A 17,277-nucleotide genomic window follows, 5' to 3' on the forward strand; every position below is an offset into this window, starting at 1 on the left:
GGGGAAGCAGTAATGCAAACAGTACCCAAGATGCAAACATGCATTTTCTACAGTTGTGGAATGCCATTTTCTGGTTTATCTTCTGTTCATTTTTTGTGATTCCATTTGCTGGTCCCTGCTTAGCACTGTATGTTTCCATTGAAATACTCTAGTTCTTATTCCTAAATGGAAATATTTAGTTCATGGTCTAGTATTGTATCTAAATATTTAAGAGCTTTTCCACAATTTTAATGTTCATTTACACAGAATTCTATGTACTACTTTGATTCTCTAGTTACTCATTATCATGAGGTCCTTGTAAAACTCTCAAAAACTGGGTTTTCTAGTAACAGTAGCACTGCCAACTGATCTTTCAGTTCCTTTACAAGGATATTTATAAATTCATGCCTTCATTCTTTTAGCTTTGATATATAATCAATCTGTAAATCAAGCATTAAATTTTATATTAAGTTAGTGCTGGGTTTAATGTTAACTATGGATTTGATAATTTTTCAGCATCCCGTGTTTAAGGACTGGAGGCTTCTGCAGTTTCCTTATTTGCAGGTCTGCCACATCAGCTTCTTAGTAAATTATTAGTAACTTCTAAGTTTATTAGCCTAACTTTATCCCTATTTAACACAGATTAAAGTCTTCCAAGTAAGGTTCTTTATATGCTTGTCAGAAAATGACCATCTGAAATTTATATTCTTAAAAATTCAATCGGAAACACAGCCATATCTGAGGTGCACTTATCATTTTGCAGAATAAAATGGCAAGTTAAAGTAATGCCTGGATTCTAATGCATGTGGTTAGCATTCCAAAATCAGCTTGGAAGGAGAGGAAATGCAGAAGAAATGCTGTGATTATTTCCAATGGCTTGTAACTCATTAACCCTATTGGTCCTTTTCTAAGTCCATGAACAGAGAAAATGAGAAGAGAAAAAATATCTTTAATTCTTAATGCCTCTAGTGTTGTGCCTTCCGAGCACACAAGTAATGGGAATTAGTGTGTGCACTGAATGCAGTCCAGACTCCTGGGTAATGAGTAATTAGTACTAAGCTATACTACATTAAGGACCATTAGGAGATAATACTTCTCCTTAGCCTAGTTTTACTGGGCCATTTCTTTCAGATTAATTTGTTCTGTTCTCAGGAAAAAAAAATCAATTAAAGATGATAGAATAGATAAAAAAAAACCCAACAAAAAACAGTAGGCACAAATGACTTTTTTATTTTCCTGTGGTAGTTCCCTTAAAGCCAGCACCAGTGGGAAGTGGAAAGCCTGTGCAGCTAGAAGTGTTAGTGGAAGGGGGAAGGGAGAGCAAAAGAAGGTAGTTGCCTGACTGGTTGCTGCCTTCACACGTTGTTAACAAAGCTGCATGAAGAGACTGAGAAAGATGTTCTAAACCGAGTGGGTATCTCTTCTCATGAAAGAAGTTGGAAAAGGACTATGATGCCGTGACTCACCATTTCTTCTCATCACCCCACAGCCACTAGCCACTTCTTTTAGAATTGTGAAAAATCCACAATACAGTGAGATAATTAATGTTAAAATCAGCTATGAGCTACATGATTGTATTATGGGGACACATTTTATTTTAATCTCTCAAATTTGTTGCAAATCTCTTTGAGCTGTTGTGGCTTCTTTTTTAAGTTGTCTATGCCTGAAGCTTCCCAGGTTCTAAAACAGCAATAAACTCTCCTGGTCTTGTGTAACTCTGGACAGATGGTAAATGCTGTAGTGCCTTTCAGTTGAATATCAAAGCATGAACAGCAGTTGTGATTATTATTTTCTAGTGATGGTGTCATCCTAAAGATTCTTCAGTTGCTATCAGGGGATAAACTGATGTACACGGTCAAAGTAATTCACAAGTTGACAAGCACTATCTCTCTTTAACCTTGCCCCCAGTGAACAGCCAGACAATTCATATGAGGACCTTTAAGACCAGGAAAATCTGGTTTAACATGCTATGCAACCTGCGCATCAAACAAGTGAAGTTTTTGTGCTAGTGCCAATGTGCCACTTAAGCTAGCCAATACGCACTGGTATGCTCCCTTTTGGAACAAGAAACTCTGCCCTAGACCCACTGAGATCTTCATTTTGGGTAAATATAAAACGTTTAAGAATCTTAATTGGGTACTCTAAATTTATCCGTTATACATATGGTTGCTTTCCACTGAGCTGTAAATTTAGATTTTAATTTCTTTCCCCTTAAATATGTCTGGTTTGATATCTACTGGAACTAGGTTGAATACTTTTCTTCCGGTATCTAAATTTCTGAGTATATATGTATCTATATACTGTACATTTCCATGAACTGTATTTATCCATACATGTTTATCAGTTCCACAACTGGGAATTACAGACAAGACAGTAAAAAAAAAAAATTACGTTACACTGCAAATGTGCTTTTTTTTAACAATTAGAGGATTCTGAGTAATCAAAGAAGAATAGAAAAGTGTGAGAAGGCAGGTTAATATTTTTACATATGCCCGAGTAATTCAAAAGCTAAGGCTTACTTTCAAGAGTGGATAAACAGGATACTGAAGCTTCCAAGAGTATTTTTATTGTCACTGTTATTAGTGGAATGGAGAAAAAAGATAAATGACTAGTCCCAATATATACCATTCACACAAACTAATGTGAAACCTCGTAAAAAAAAAAAAAACAAAAAAACAAAAAAACAACTTTCTGTGTTACTTTGCAATGTCATCTTTTTATTCATTTAGATGTCAAAAACAGAACATTGACTTTAGCTGCATGTTCTACCTACTTACAATAAAAAGTAGAACCTAGAATAAAAATAAAAGAGCTAAAAGTTCTTTTGATACAGGTTTTACACACCACACTTTCTTTTAATGTAGATTTTTGCTTCCCCTAGTGTGGCTTTACTAAACAAATTCACTCCAGGTGTCTTACGAGAGCAGAGTGGGAGAATCACCTCCCTTAACCTGATGGTCATGCTTCTTCTGATGCAGCCCAGGGTATGGTTGGCTTTCTGGGCTGCAAGCACACATGGCTGGGTCATGTTGAGCTTCTCAACCATCAACACCTCCAAGTCTTTCTCCTCAGGGCTGCTCTCAATCCATTCTCTACCTGGCCTGTAATTGTGCTTTGGATTGCTCGACCCAGGTGCAGGACCTTGCATTTGGCCTTGTGGAACATGGCCAAAACATGAGTTTTGCACAGGCCCACTTCTCAAGCCTGTCAAGATCCCTCTGGAGGGCATCCATTCCCTCCAGCATGTCAAGTGCACCACACAGCTGAGTGTCATCAGCAGACTTGTGGAGGGTGTGCTCAGTCCCACTGTCTGTGTCACCAACAAGGATGTTTAACAGTGCCAGTCCCAGTACCTAGCCCTGATGAATGCCACTCGTCACTGGTCTCCACTTGGACCATTGACCTCCAGCCAATTCCTTATCCATCGAGTGGTCCATCTGTCAAATCCATGCCTCTCCTGTTTAGAGACACAGACAACAGGCAATTCTGTGTTCTCACTTTTTCTTTGTGGCATCTGAAAGGATCTCACATTTTCAGGTTCAATTCTCAACGAATTTGGAAGTGTATATTCTTCTGGAACTCTGCTGACAGATTTCATGCTCCCCTGTCACCTGAGAATGTAAAAGACTTACACAATACAAACTAAAATATGACTTCCTACTTTTTTTATACTTTTCTTTATGCCAGGTAAGTCAGTGGAAGCATATGCAAAACATTCCTGTGGACTAAACAGAAGTTCTTGTTGAAATGAAAGGTTAATGGCTTAGTACCTATTACTTTTCTTAATCTTTTTAAACAAAATTATCTGGAAATGCTAACACCACTTCTTCAGAAAATGAATGTTCATTCTTTACTCTTATTCTTTTTGGCCTGTATTTTCTTTTTATCATGGTAGCACACTAGCATGAAGAAGGCTACAAATGACATAAGTCTGTGATCCATGCCACAAAGAAACAACCTATAATCAATTTTATTTATGCCAGATTTTGGTGAGTCACTTTGCAGACTTAATGTAAACCACTGAAAAAGTTACACTTCTCAAGCAATATTGTTTATTGACTCTTTTAACCCTCATATTACTATTTACAAAATTATTGATCTCAGAGACTTTTCACACCTTTTGTTATTTTTCTTACATTTCAGAGTTCTGTATTCTGTAAAGAAAGAATGGAATAATACTATGAATGGCATAATAATGGAATAATATGTGCTTTGCAATACATATCGTCATGTATCATGAGATATTTTTGAGAACTACTAACAGAAGAAGGATAAATTTTGGCACTACTATCTGATATTGTCATGGTTAAACCTAGTCTCAACAATACCTGGGAAATATCTGTTGATTTGCTAGGCCTGACATTTTAGGGATATGTGGCTCTAATTCTTCATCTAACATTTCTTCCAGACTGTAATTATAACCACTGTACCATGTACTTTAGTTGTCAAGTAGAAAAAGCACTGGAGCTTGTATTGTCTTCCTTTTATATAGCAGCTGTACCTCTGCAAGGTGGGATTTAGTTATTATGATAATAATTAAAAGTCTTATGAAAAGCTACTACAATAAGAAATGTTGCATGCCAACTTTGTTCAGAATAAAGCGAAGTTAAGGGATTAGGAACTGAATTCAGTAAACATTATCTTTGTTTTGTAGCCTAAATGCTCTTCTCAAAAATAGAACTTACATATGGTTACTGCATAATACATGTTCTCTACACAGAGAAGTAGAAAAGGTAAATAATAAAAGTTTCTATTCTTAATTATGTGATCTAATTAAAAAATTTTGTATACCTAAATATGGACATACCAAAGACTTATTTTAAACAGACTTGAAAGAGAGAAGCTCAAGAAGCAAAATCCTTTTATTTACTTCTGGGCTCTGCACCGCCTTAGTGCCTTTAGTCTGTGGTAGTTGTACTACAGGCCACAGTGGCAGCAAGGTAGCCTCTAACAGCTTCTGCCAGTTGTGGAATTGTATGGCTAAGGTTTAAAGCATTGCAAAAAAAGTAACTGTTTGGAAAAGTAGTTATTGCACATGCACTGTGCTTCTTCATGACTGAGACTCTAAGGCTGTATCTGCTCTGCAAAGTGGAAAGCACAAGAGGCTTTATGATCAGTTTCCTTCCTTTCCCCTTTTTGTTTTCTAGCTTCTTAGTCTGTTTATCTTCGGGGCAAAAACCATCCGTGCTCTGCTAAGGCAAAGAATATTGCACTTGTGGACTGAGCTTTGTCCTTCAGTGACACTTAAAAACCAAAATGAAAAGTTTTCCTAAAAGACATGCTCCCACACAAAAAGGAATTCTCTCAGAGGAACACAGAGGCCTTATTACATGACACCAACTGATCGCAGCAGTTCTGCTAACACCCCACCCAATTCACAAAAGTAAAACTGAGGTAGTTTCTGCCACACAATGATGCAATGGAGCCTGGAAGGTTTTCAAAACTGTCTACAAGGGATCTTTTCAGATGATTAAAATGGGTCAAAAAGACCCATTATAATCACCTAACTTAACGTCAGACAAAACATATAGCTTTTCTCACAGACATTTCAGGAGAACTTGCAGGTGATTAAGTATTCTTGCCGTCTGTAGTATCAGTATGCTAAAGCAGTTTTGCTTTTGAGCACTACGGAAAGAGCTGGCACATTTTTAAGGCCTAATGTAAAGACCACTGGAGCCATGGAAAGCAAATGCATGTGGCTACATCTGAGCTACCGATTTTGCTGCATTCACAGTTAACCGACATAAATAGACACTCTGATGGCAGTTTATCTCATGCTAAAGTAGATATCTAAAAACAGTTATATGAATCACACTTGGAAGTGCCTCTTTCTTTTCATCAATTGTTAAAGCAGCTTAGGATGAATAGTTCAGATATACACATCCACACTATACACATCCAAAGTCAGATGAAATGAAATCTTCCCAGAAAATCTTTTTGCATACTGTTACCTGAATTTGGTTCAAACCTGGTTTTGCATTGTTATTGTTTTTGATATTGATAGGGCTTTGCAACACAACAAATGTTGCAATAATTCTCTATATACTGAAAATATAAAAGGTCACCTATAACTATAGGCATTGATGTTTTTTGCTTCAGATAACTTTTGAAACTAAAAAAATAATCACTTCCTTAATATGATCACACCAGTGAAGATAATGACCCTACAAATCTGTTTCAGTGAAGAACAGATAACAAATGCAAAGTATGCAATATGCATAAAACCTGCTGATTTGTAGCAAGTTACAACATAATAACTGATCTTTTACAGACTACAAAATATATGTGCTTATGATAGCAGTATACTTCGAAGCAATATTTAGTATCTTGCAAGAAGTAGAAATGAAACTGTAAAAGACTATAAATAAATCACAACTGCAGCATTTCATCTCTTCAGGTTATCTACACATTACTTCTCTAAACTGGAATGTTTTTAATTTCTTCAACATATTGACCATAAATGCTATGTGAGATTGATGATTTTACAGTCAATGGCCTACACCAAAGATAAAAAGCATGCTGATATGGCATTCTGCTCAAGAAATACTCCTTTTCATCTCCCTGGTGTTATCAAAAACTTGACTTGCTTTAAAAACTGATAGAATTAACTACAGTACTTCCTTTGTGTACTCACATCTTCATAATTTACAGTCTAGCTGCCAAACTGAGAAAGTCTTTTCACATCAGATTAGCTTTTCTAGATGTTCAAAACATTCTCATCTGGTATTATTAAATAAAACAAGCTTGTGCAAGACCTCCAGTTAAAATGAAGTAAAGAATGTGTAGTTTCAGGGTAATGCTAATAATGTCTGTTATTTGTATTTATTGATTGGAGGGAAAAAAAAATCACTGCTCTATTTCAGAACTGCAGAGGAATGAATTTTCTTAAATCTCAGAGCTATATTTTTCATGAGTAATGTATGTGGCTAAAGCCAATACTGTTAGATTTATTAGGAATGCGATGCTCAGTATTTCTAAGGACTTAAATCAGCAATATTAATCCAATAATGTTAATTACAGAGCTATTTTGCAGACTCCCATGATTATTCAGTATCAAGAGTTAGTTATACCATGGTAAGTAATTTATTCTTCTGTCCTTTTTTGAAAAAAAAATCTTTGAAAGGATCGCTATAACAGTCTTCATAACGGTTAAGCATGTATGTTGATCCAGGGTAAAAAAAACTATTTTTAAGAATGAATTAGGGACTCAGGGGTATGAAACACATTCCGATTTACCAAGGCTTATTAGTTCCAGCTCAGCACTATACTAATGCAACTATACTGTTTCTGCACAGACCTGGCTTGCATCCAGCCAACTCAGAGCACAGCAATCATGAGTCTCTGCAGCCATCCATGGAGATACACAGCTCAGCGCTCAGTATCTAAAGGTCGCATTCAGACCAGCCACCACAGCACCAAGGGCAGGTGTTGGCTCCTACCACAGCGTGCACACTCAGAACAGAGATTAGCAGTTTACATCACCCTGGTAGCCAATGGAAACACATTTCATGACTGCAGGAACAGGGCTGACAGACAAAATACCTAGCACACAGTTCAATTAAGGGTTTTTGGGGGGTTTGGTTTTTTTTTAGAATACAATAACTTCATTGTTAGAAAGAGGATATGTAATCCATGGAAGTCACTGGTGCTTAAATCTTGATGCTTCCACTAGGATTTCCTGAGAAATGCAGTCCCTCCCGTGGAAAACTTTGAATGGAGAAAGATCACATTCAGAAGACTTCCAGTAGGTCTTGAGCTTTGGTGTCACTTCTACCACCCCCTTTAAATACCAGTGGCCCGCTCGATGGGAGGCAGCCTGAATGGCTTACTGCTTTCTTAAACACAGATGCCTCAGCAAGCATGACAACAACTGGCTAAGAGTGGCCATAAATTTCTTTTCAAATGTGGTTGACTAAAAATGAAAATGAGCATCTACAGGGAACAAAAGCACAAAGACAGGGTTGTATTTCTAACTCTGCTTAGTCAGTCTGAAAATCACATATCAGGTGGTGGGTTTTTTTTTTAATTTAAAATTAAAATAAACTGGTAAAAAGGTTAAAATCTTGGAAAAGTAAAACAAAAACAGTAGAGCAATTTATCCAGCATTATCATAGTTCCAAGAAGAAATGAGAAAGCGTTGGAACAGAAAAAGTGTTTAGGGGCTGAATATCATTGTAGTTTACCTGTATGAGTCTTTTCCTCCACATGAACCAAATACATTTTTCTGTAATGACAGAATGAAAACTGCTTTTGATATCCTTCTTTGAAGGTGTTTAAATCTGACCATTTCAACATGAGATGAATTACTTGCAAGAAAGAAAGATGAATTTGCCACGATTGAGGAACTGGATTAGTGTTTCAGGGAATTAGCCAACTCCATCGTTTGCTCCAGCTATGCTGGGAAATATCTCTTCTGTACTATAAATCAGTAGAAGATATTTTGTTTTAACTACATGCATAAAATATAAAATATTTCAGGCCAGTTCCTGCTACCCCAAGTGATAACAAAATTTTCTGAAACATTCTCAGACTAGTACTGACTTATTAAAGGCCTCTGTGTCACATATATTAATTGAGAGGACATTAACTACTAAACAGAAAAAAATGCTAATTCATGGTCATAGAGCAGACATTTGAAAGTTAATTCATACTGAGGAAGTATGGAAATAATTTTTTTAAACAGTGAGGTACACTACAAGAACGATCTTAAATGCCAGCATCCTTATCTTAGGAAATGGGATGGCTTTTGACATATGCTGGCAGTGTTGATGTTTAAGAGGAAGAAAATGGTAATACTGGTACTCTTGGAACCTAGAAGAAGGAGTCTTATGGTCAGAGTATATTAATTTGTGTTGCAATCCCACTAGCAGGGATGAAATAAGCAAAAGCACCTGGTACCTGCAATCAGAGGACTGATTCCTTTCTCTGGGTAATTGACAGCTCCAGCTAAGGGGGTTGAATGTTTATGGACTATTGATCTAGCTGACACAGCACAAGCTGAGTTTCATGTAAAAGTCTGTACTCAAATCAAATTAGAGGGTAGGTGAGTGACTCATAAAACATCTAACAGCTCTAGTTTAGAGGAAAATGAAATGGCATTGAAATGGGATGTTTCAGTAAGAGGCTATACCTCTGATCATGACAGAACGTCTTCCATACTAGTGTTATTTATTTGGCACTTCTACAAATTATTAAAGATTTTCTACTACTACAGTGAAACAATTCAATGGGAGAGTTCATTCTGGTAGGGAAAGAGAAGCCAAACTGCAGCCAGTGACCCAGACCACCCTGTATCAGTGCCGTACTAACAGAACATACTTCTATCAGAAACATGAGAACACTGACCCATGAGGGTCATTTTGCAAGGAGTACAGTCCAAAATAACAGGTCTAGGGATTAGGGAGGGAATCCATGGAGGAATTTGATTTTTCCAAATCTCAAATCTGAGATTTATTTAATCTCTCTTTTCTCAAGGAAACTCAGTTTCTGTGTTGCTTACAGATGTTTCCCAACAATGAAACAGCAATTCTTCCATGCTAGGGGGAAAAAAAAGAAAAAAATTATCTTATTTCAAGATACAGCCATCAGAAATTTTCTATAAACATTCTGCAATATTTCAATTTTAATCTTGGTATTGTATGACTGACATATACTTTTTGGTATTATAACTAAATTTGATACATCATTGATCTTGTACTAAGTAATCTGGCTTCAAAAAAAGGAAGAAATTTTAAATAATATGGTATACATATATCTCAGAAATTTACACTTTTCAACAACAAGACCTGCAGCCTGATAAAGTAGATGAAAATGAAGGTAAGGTGAAATTTAATAGCAATTTTCCAATATTTGATACCAAACAGAAGTATTAGGAGATTAATATACCGATGACATAGCATCTTAAAATTTTAGTAGAATATTATCAACAGTAAATTTTCTGTGATCTAAAAGGCTATGACAGTTCAAAATATGTTAGCACATATTAAAACAATGACTGCATTTCTCATTTCAAATGCATCTGATTTTCATAGAGCACCAGAAAGTCATCATCCCTGCTGCGATCATAGATTACAGAAAATAGAGGATGTACATTGTCATGCTTCACTGAATACATTTTTATTACATTTAATGTTATTTAAATGATTGCAGAGCATACTTGAAAAATTGTGCTCCATCCTTGCCCAGAACCCTTAATGAAAGGCTGTGACTAGAGCAGTGAAATATATGCTAAAGGCTACCCAATTATTTACTTAAAGATTGCAAGTTTTTTCTATTATTATTGTAGTGTATATTCAACAATGTTTAAGAACAGCTTAAAATATTATTAAATAAAAATAATGTTGCATAAATCTTTTTCCCCAAAAAATAAAAAGCATATTTTACAAAGTGAATCTATGAGTATTGAAGATAAAATGTAACAGTCTTTCCTATAGACTGTTTGAATTCTTCAGAAATCTTCATCTCAAAAAATAGAAAGAAACGGCTCCACTTTTTAATGGGCACAGGTAATCAAAAGAATAAAGGCCTTTACATGAACTTGTCACTATCCAGAATGAAGCCTTCTGCAAGGCACAAAAAGGTTGAAGAATTTCATTGGCTTTTGCTTTGCAAAGTTTAGGTAGTCATAAAAGGCAACCTGAGAAGATCAGACAGGCTGTGAGAAAATACAGCAAGGAAACCAGTTCTGAGCAGACAAGTGACATACACTAAGCAAAAGCGGTTCTGTGTTTTAATGAAATAGGATTTAAGGCTGAACAAATATAAAAATAGATGTCATTGAGCCTCTGATACCATCGTGAATTTCACCCAACAGAATCAACTTCTACCATCCTTAATCGCTAGTTATCAATAGGGAGCAACACGCTCCTTGAGCATGTGAAATATTGTCACATCTTTCAAGCACAGACAGATCTACTGGAAGTCCCCAGTAAGTTTACAACATCCCATTCATATGTGAAAACTATGAAGAGAAAGACATTGTTTTAGGTATGAATACAGCAAATTAATTCTTTGATTTTAAAACCTATGTTTTTAACTGAAACTTTTGAGTAGAAATTGACATTTTTCATGTTTGCATGAAAAAGGAATGACATCTAGTGGCAGATTAAATTAGTTACTACTCTGTAGCAGGGGTGAAGGACACTGTAAGGAAATTCATCATCTGATTGCAGTGGTATGGAATTAAATCTAATAGATCCTGGTAACATTTATCAGTATCATTCACTTCACACCTATCAGAGTAATTACTGACCAAATCTCTTTAAAAAGTTAAAGGTATACATGCAGGACTGGACCTGAGGGAAAATAAAATACACAAGGGGTGCATTATCAAAACAAGATACTAAAACCAAACTAGGAAATATGACTGCAAGCAAAAACACACCTTTGCACGTGCAAAAAAAACCCTACAACAGTCCAAGCATCTCTCTATCTCTTTTCAATTTTTGCTCATTTGTGTTGATTTTATGTTAGCCCAGGTAGCCTTTTCTACAAAAGGGTAGCTAGGAATGCTTTGTGATCATGTAATTTTTAGAAAATAAGGTAATTCTTTCCCAGCCCCATCGTGCAATCTAAGTAGATCACTTGAGGAAACTGCTACTTTTATACTATCATGCTTTTTTTTTTAATTTATTTATTATTTAAATGATGCAATAAAAAAGAATGACCAGGGCAAAGAATAACATCATCCAAAGATAATGGCCACTTTGAAAATTTAGATCAGAATATTGAAGACATCAGGTTTTCTTCAAACTCAGTGTTTTGAAAGCATATGCATTATTTTAACGAAGGAGTATTTGTGGTCTGTTCTCAAATATGCAGTGATTCACTGGGTAAGGTCTTGTGTTATGATAGGAAATACAGGCTAATGGGTGACTGCCATTTCAGTAAGTAGAAAGAAAGGCAAAAGAAAATTTGATGTAGTACCAAACCACAGGTAAATTTATGAATTTATATTCTGTTAATTTCTTCTTTGCCTTCTGAAAGCTGCAGTATTAATAGGCAAAAGTCACAGTCTTCTATTGCTGCTGAATGAAACATGCTGTGAATAGAGATTAGATCCCCTCAAACCTCATTTATTGCCAAAACTTGACTTGTGTTGGAGCTTTGATAAATTACAGCAATTTCCAAATGTGTGATTGGGATTCAGGGAGATATGGCATGTGTTATCATGACTGATAAACAGCTGAAGACTGTCAGGAAGATGCAAATTTATAAACGCATTACTTTTTGTTCTTGAGTTGATTCCTATGTAGAATATTGGCAGGTATATTTTGCTTGTTATTTTAATCTCTACTTTTAGAAATATAAGGTTTTATGAATGGTTCCTCTGTTTGGAGAAAAAACACTAATCAAGGCACAACGACAAGCATTCTGTTTGCATCGCACTTTACCTAAACATTATTAAACTTTTACATTGAAATTATGTCAATGTAATTTCATCTGCAAGGGTCCAGCTTCTTAAAACAAATTAGATGAAAACTAACTATTGATTGGTCAAAAACTGAGCCAGTCCTAATTAATGAGCAACCTGTAGACTAGGATAATACATTCCCTGTGTCCCCCATACAAGTGTCCCACTCAGTAAGTTTATCAGTTCAAAATTTCCAGGTCACGGGCCCACAAAAGCTCAGGGTTTTTTTGCAAAAGCCTGATAACTTCCTTTAAAACTGGGCACTGGCTGCACATGTAAATCCCTACTTCTGCACTTGGCCACAGTATGAATGCCAAAACAAGGAGAACTGTTAATATCAAGCGAACATAAATTATATATACACAGCAATATCCTTCCAAGAGAAGTGTCCCATAATAAGCTTGGAATTATTATTTTTAAGTACTATTTAATAAATAATTGAAAAAAACTGTCTTAAAAGTTAATCCATAGTTTTTCCTCAGGTGTAAGAGTTCTTGATTTCCCCCTTACATTGGGCAAAGAGGACTTCAAGACCTCTCTATGAAAGCAGTTATAACTTCATCTTCAGCCACTGTCTCAGTTGCTGTTATAGATCAAGTAGCATAAATATAAGGTTTTTTAAACAGTAGAACCACAAAATGGAATTAAATTCTGAAAGCCTTTATACACTGATATGTTATTTTCATTCTAAGCCTCTTTCCTGTCAAGCTTCATTAATTCTTTCATGTCCTTGGTTATCTACTTTTGTCTCTTTATCGCCTTTCTCCTATCCTTCCTTCCTTACTCCCTGCTGATAGAGTTCTAGTCTCTTTGCCTGCCCCCCATTTCTCCTCTCATCATGTCCATTTGAATCTGAAAATTTTTCTGAGATACTACATCACATTTCTAAGTGCTTCTGAAGTCACTTTGTTATAGAAGACCTATTAACCCAAAATGATAAGGGAGTAACACGTATTTAGGTGAGTTTTTACCAAGCTTCCATGTGTTCCATTATTGATCTGATGAGCTTCATACAACAAAACTGCCTAATTCTCATTTGAAATGATATAAAGAAATGCAGATTTCAGAAGTCTATTATACTAACAGAATAGTATGTTCCTAGTCTCTAATCAGAAATACACTATCTAAAGGTTTGATCCTCTCTGACTGTAGTGCCAAATCTGCTCCAAAATTTAATGAGACAAGAATAGGTTTCAAATTTCAAATGCTGAAGAACATAGATGACAGAATTAATCAGCATCTTTTCTAATTTACTGCAGCAGTTAGCTATTTTGCCAGAGCAGATGAATCCAAGCAAGATATTTGGCTGCAAACCTTTGGTTTCACTTAGTACTGATAAAGCTTTCACTGCACAGCAGTGCTAGATCACCATTTAGTATACTAGCACACATTTTTTGATGAAAGTTAATTCTACACATTTATTTTATCAATAATTTCTCACAATAGAATTAGACATTACACAAACTACATCAGAAATGTGCACGTGGTTCACACCCCAACTTTGTAAAAGTAACTGCCTCTGCATTTTCTCCCAATTTCCAAATAAGCAAACAGTAACACTTAATTTCAGCCAGCTGACAGAAGCAAACCAGCAGGCAGACATGACAGAAACAAAAGTACTTATATAATGAATAGGATGGACTTCCAGATGCTGGAAAGAGTGCACTTCAACAGCAGTCACTAGCATGGATTTTCAACTGACTTCAAACAATGACTTCCATGCCAAATAAGCAGGGAGCTGCTAAACAGCTCTTTCCCTTCCCTCCTTCCCCTCCTCTGTCGTTTTGTGGTTTGGGTTTGGTTTTTTTTCCTTTTTCATTTTTTGTTTGTTTTTTTTTTCTTTCAGCTGGAGACATAGACAATACCTGGAAAACAGCTTTTCTGTTGCTATTCACAACTATTGTGTCAATTGGTGAGAAACAATCTATTTCCGCTATCAAATTTTGTCACGTTGCAAAGACACTAGCTTTTGAAGATCTAAATACATACCTTTTCCCCCAGAGGTAAGACTTGTCCAGGATATGATTATGCTGAATCTCAATGATGTATCTAAAAGGAGATGTGAGCATCTCATTTTTGCAGTAGTTAGCATATTAAAAAGGCACAGATAAAGTTCTTCTTTCTAATATTTCTTGGGTTACTGCACAATTTCACACTCAGAATAGATGAGGCACAGTAAAAAAAGAATAGTTTTCATTTGGAGGTAATGTGACATAGGAACAATCTTCAGGAACTAAAAAAGGACTGTGGTCTGTGGGATGGAGCAGCAGACCAGATGCTGAAAGACCTGGATTTTATTTTTGGCTCTGCTGCTCTACTCAGCTGCTTAACTTCAGCCAAGTTACTTCACAACTTGTGACACATCCCATCTGCCTCAGACGTTTTGCAGATATTCTCAAGGACTGAGATTCTGGGTTGCTGGAAAGTAAAATCACCTTTGCCACGTATGCACCCAGAAGACTGCTGTGACTCTTGGAGAAGGGAAGTTTCGTCACACTTCTAGACACCCTATTTCTTCTTTGCTAGCTATAAAGCACCTCACCACTCCACATAATGGCTTCAGAGACAGGGCTTCAAAGACATTTAGCTTTCTCCATTAAGGAGCCTGCACACCATAACCTCTGTGCTTTATATCAACTTGAGACCAGGTGTCTCACCACTAAGTGTTGCAAAAGATAAGCTGCAGGCTTCTTAAAGAAGTGCCCAAAATCTCTCCTTTAGTTACATCATGAGTAGCATATTCCCAGTGCCTCTCCATAGGGACAACTGAGAGTGCCTTACAGTCTTGACACTGTATTGGTTCAACAAAATATTTATCCTTTTTTTAAACTTAATTGCATTCTTGGATGTGAATTTTTGTATCAAGTCACTTCCTGGGCCTGTCAAAACACACCCAGTTTTTGTATGGCTGCTGTCACCTGCCTCTGCAGGTTGCTGCAGGCATGCTCCAACATGTATGTCTGTTGCACAGCCATCAGAAAACTGCAGTAAACTGTTTGTCCTTCTAAAAACATCGCCTGGACATTCAGCTGGAGATCGCTACCTTAAAGCACAGTAATTCTATAATAATACTATGGCTCCATCTGAGCTTTGTAGTTTATTAGCTACATGCATATTCTATGTAGAGACTTTTAAAAAACACGTTATTTACCTAATAGGCTATAATGACTCCTTCAGCGCCTTTATAGTAGACTATATAATCTCTTCTGACTTCATGGATCATTGACATGATAGATGTATTCTTCTTTCATTCTCCTGCAGGCACATAACTTCCATTATCATTAATGAGACTTACAAACACATACTGAGAAAAGAATATATCCCTTATTGGTATTTGTTACCCAAAGCACCACATTTGAATTAACCTCTCTGCTACAAAGCAGCCAAGGACAGATACTAACAATCGGGATTGTTCTGTGATATCCACTATCCATTGTGTATTTAGTTTGTTATTTATTATCACCATCATACTTGAAAAAATGAATAGTAAAAGAATCATTAGGACACAGGGCAATTAATTTCTAATTCCATGTCTAGAACTAAATAGCTGTGTGACTTTTAACAAGTTGAAACCTCTTTATTATTTGTATAATGAGGATAATGCTACTTACCATATCTCCCTCAAAGGGGCCTTCTGAAGCTTAATTAATATATGTTTGCAAACCTCTGTTAGATCGTTAAGCAGAAGGCAATATCTGTGTGGTAAAAAAGCTCTGACTATGCCTCATAGGCATTTTCATAATATAAATACCAAAAAAATTATGATTACATAAAACATTGTTGCCTGCATTAACACTTCTAACAACATAAACAGAAAGTGAGATGTTGAAGAGGTTTGCCATTTATATGGCAGAAATAAATGTAGGATAGTATGCAATGGTTTAGCTTTCACATAGAAGGGGTCAAATGGTTTTGTTAATGAAGTACTAAATCTTTCAATGCATCAATTTATGAGATTAAAATGAGTATCAGATACTGCAGCTCTTTTAGCACTTCAAGTCCCCAAAACATAAATTTGAAACTTGGCTTTGCTGGAAAAAGAAAAAAAATAAAGTTCTTGTGTTAAACACTCATAAAGCTCCTGTTAAAATGATGTAAACATGACATTAACAAACATAATTAAGGATCCTAAATAGACTATAGGTCACATAACTGCACATAGCTCACAAGCAATTGTGAGCTTGTGATGAAAGAACCTGGATGAACTAGGAAGGTAAATGGAGTCTGTCTTGGAGCCGTTTTCTCAAATCCATAACTATTATTATTTACTTTGTTTCTACAAGACCAGAGAGTCTGCTAGTACTGTAATAACCTGTTAGAGATGTTACTTTATTAGAATGATTATTTGGGTCAATAAAACATATTAATCTTATTTATTGCTTATTTCTGATGAGCAAATTTACCTTCAAAAGGTAAAAGAGAGGTTGATTTTCTTATGGAATTTTCATATCGCTATTTTGTCAGATCTGGAAGAAATAATGGCCCTTCTCAATTGAGGTGTAAATAAATCACATAAATTCTGTCTTGTTACATTCCAAAGTAGAAAGTGTCTTTGATTATTATTTTTTTTCAGTAAGGTATTGGAGCAGAACATTTAATGAGTCAAAAATAATACGTAATGCTTCTAATATTGCCTCATTTCTCTTTGACGCATGTTAAAGCTCAAATACAGTATGTCCTCACTTTTATAAGCAATGTACGTCATGAATTGGACTAATAATAGTCAGTTGTATTAAACAGATTATCCAGGTATAGTAGCGCTCTAGAACCACAGCTGTGTATCAAGATTCCCCACAAGACATCAATGGCAAGAAGAGTTGAAAATTAAAACATAGGATTTTTTCTTCTAATCATATCAGGAAAATGATGTAATAATGACTTACTGC

General features: G+C 35.8%; 1 long non-coding RNA gene across 4 annotated transcripts in view; it reads right to left on the reverse strand.

The window, feature by feature from the left end:
* Positions 1-2,667: 2,667 nt before the first annotated feature.
* LOC308065990 overlaps positions 2,668-17,277 on the reverse strand; it is a 51,944-nt gene continuing 37,334 nt past the window's right edge. For all 4 annotated transcript variants that reach the window (XR_013928993.1, XR_013928994.1, XR_013928995.1 and 1 more), the window contains 3 exons: positions 15,543-15,646; positions 14,381-14,440; positions 2,668-9,515 (listed from right to left, as the gene is read on the reverse strand). This is a non-coding gene — a long non-coding RNA (uncharacterized lncRNA). The remainder of the gene's footprint in view (positions 9,516-14,380; positions 14,441-15,542; positions 15,647-17,277) is intronic.

Source organism: Falco punctatus (genome assembly GCF_963210335.1).
Source record: "Falco punctatus genome assembly, chromosome: 6".
Taxonomy (NCBI): domain Eukaryota; kingdom Metazoa; phylum Chordata; class Aves; order Falconiformes; family Falconidae; genus Falco; species Falco punctatus.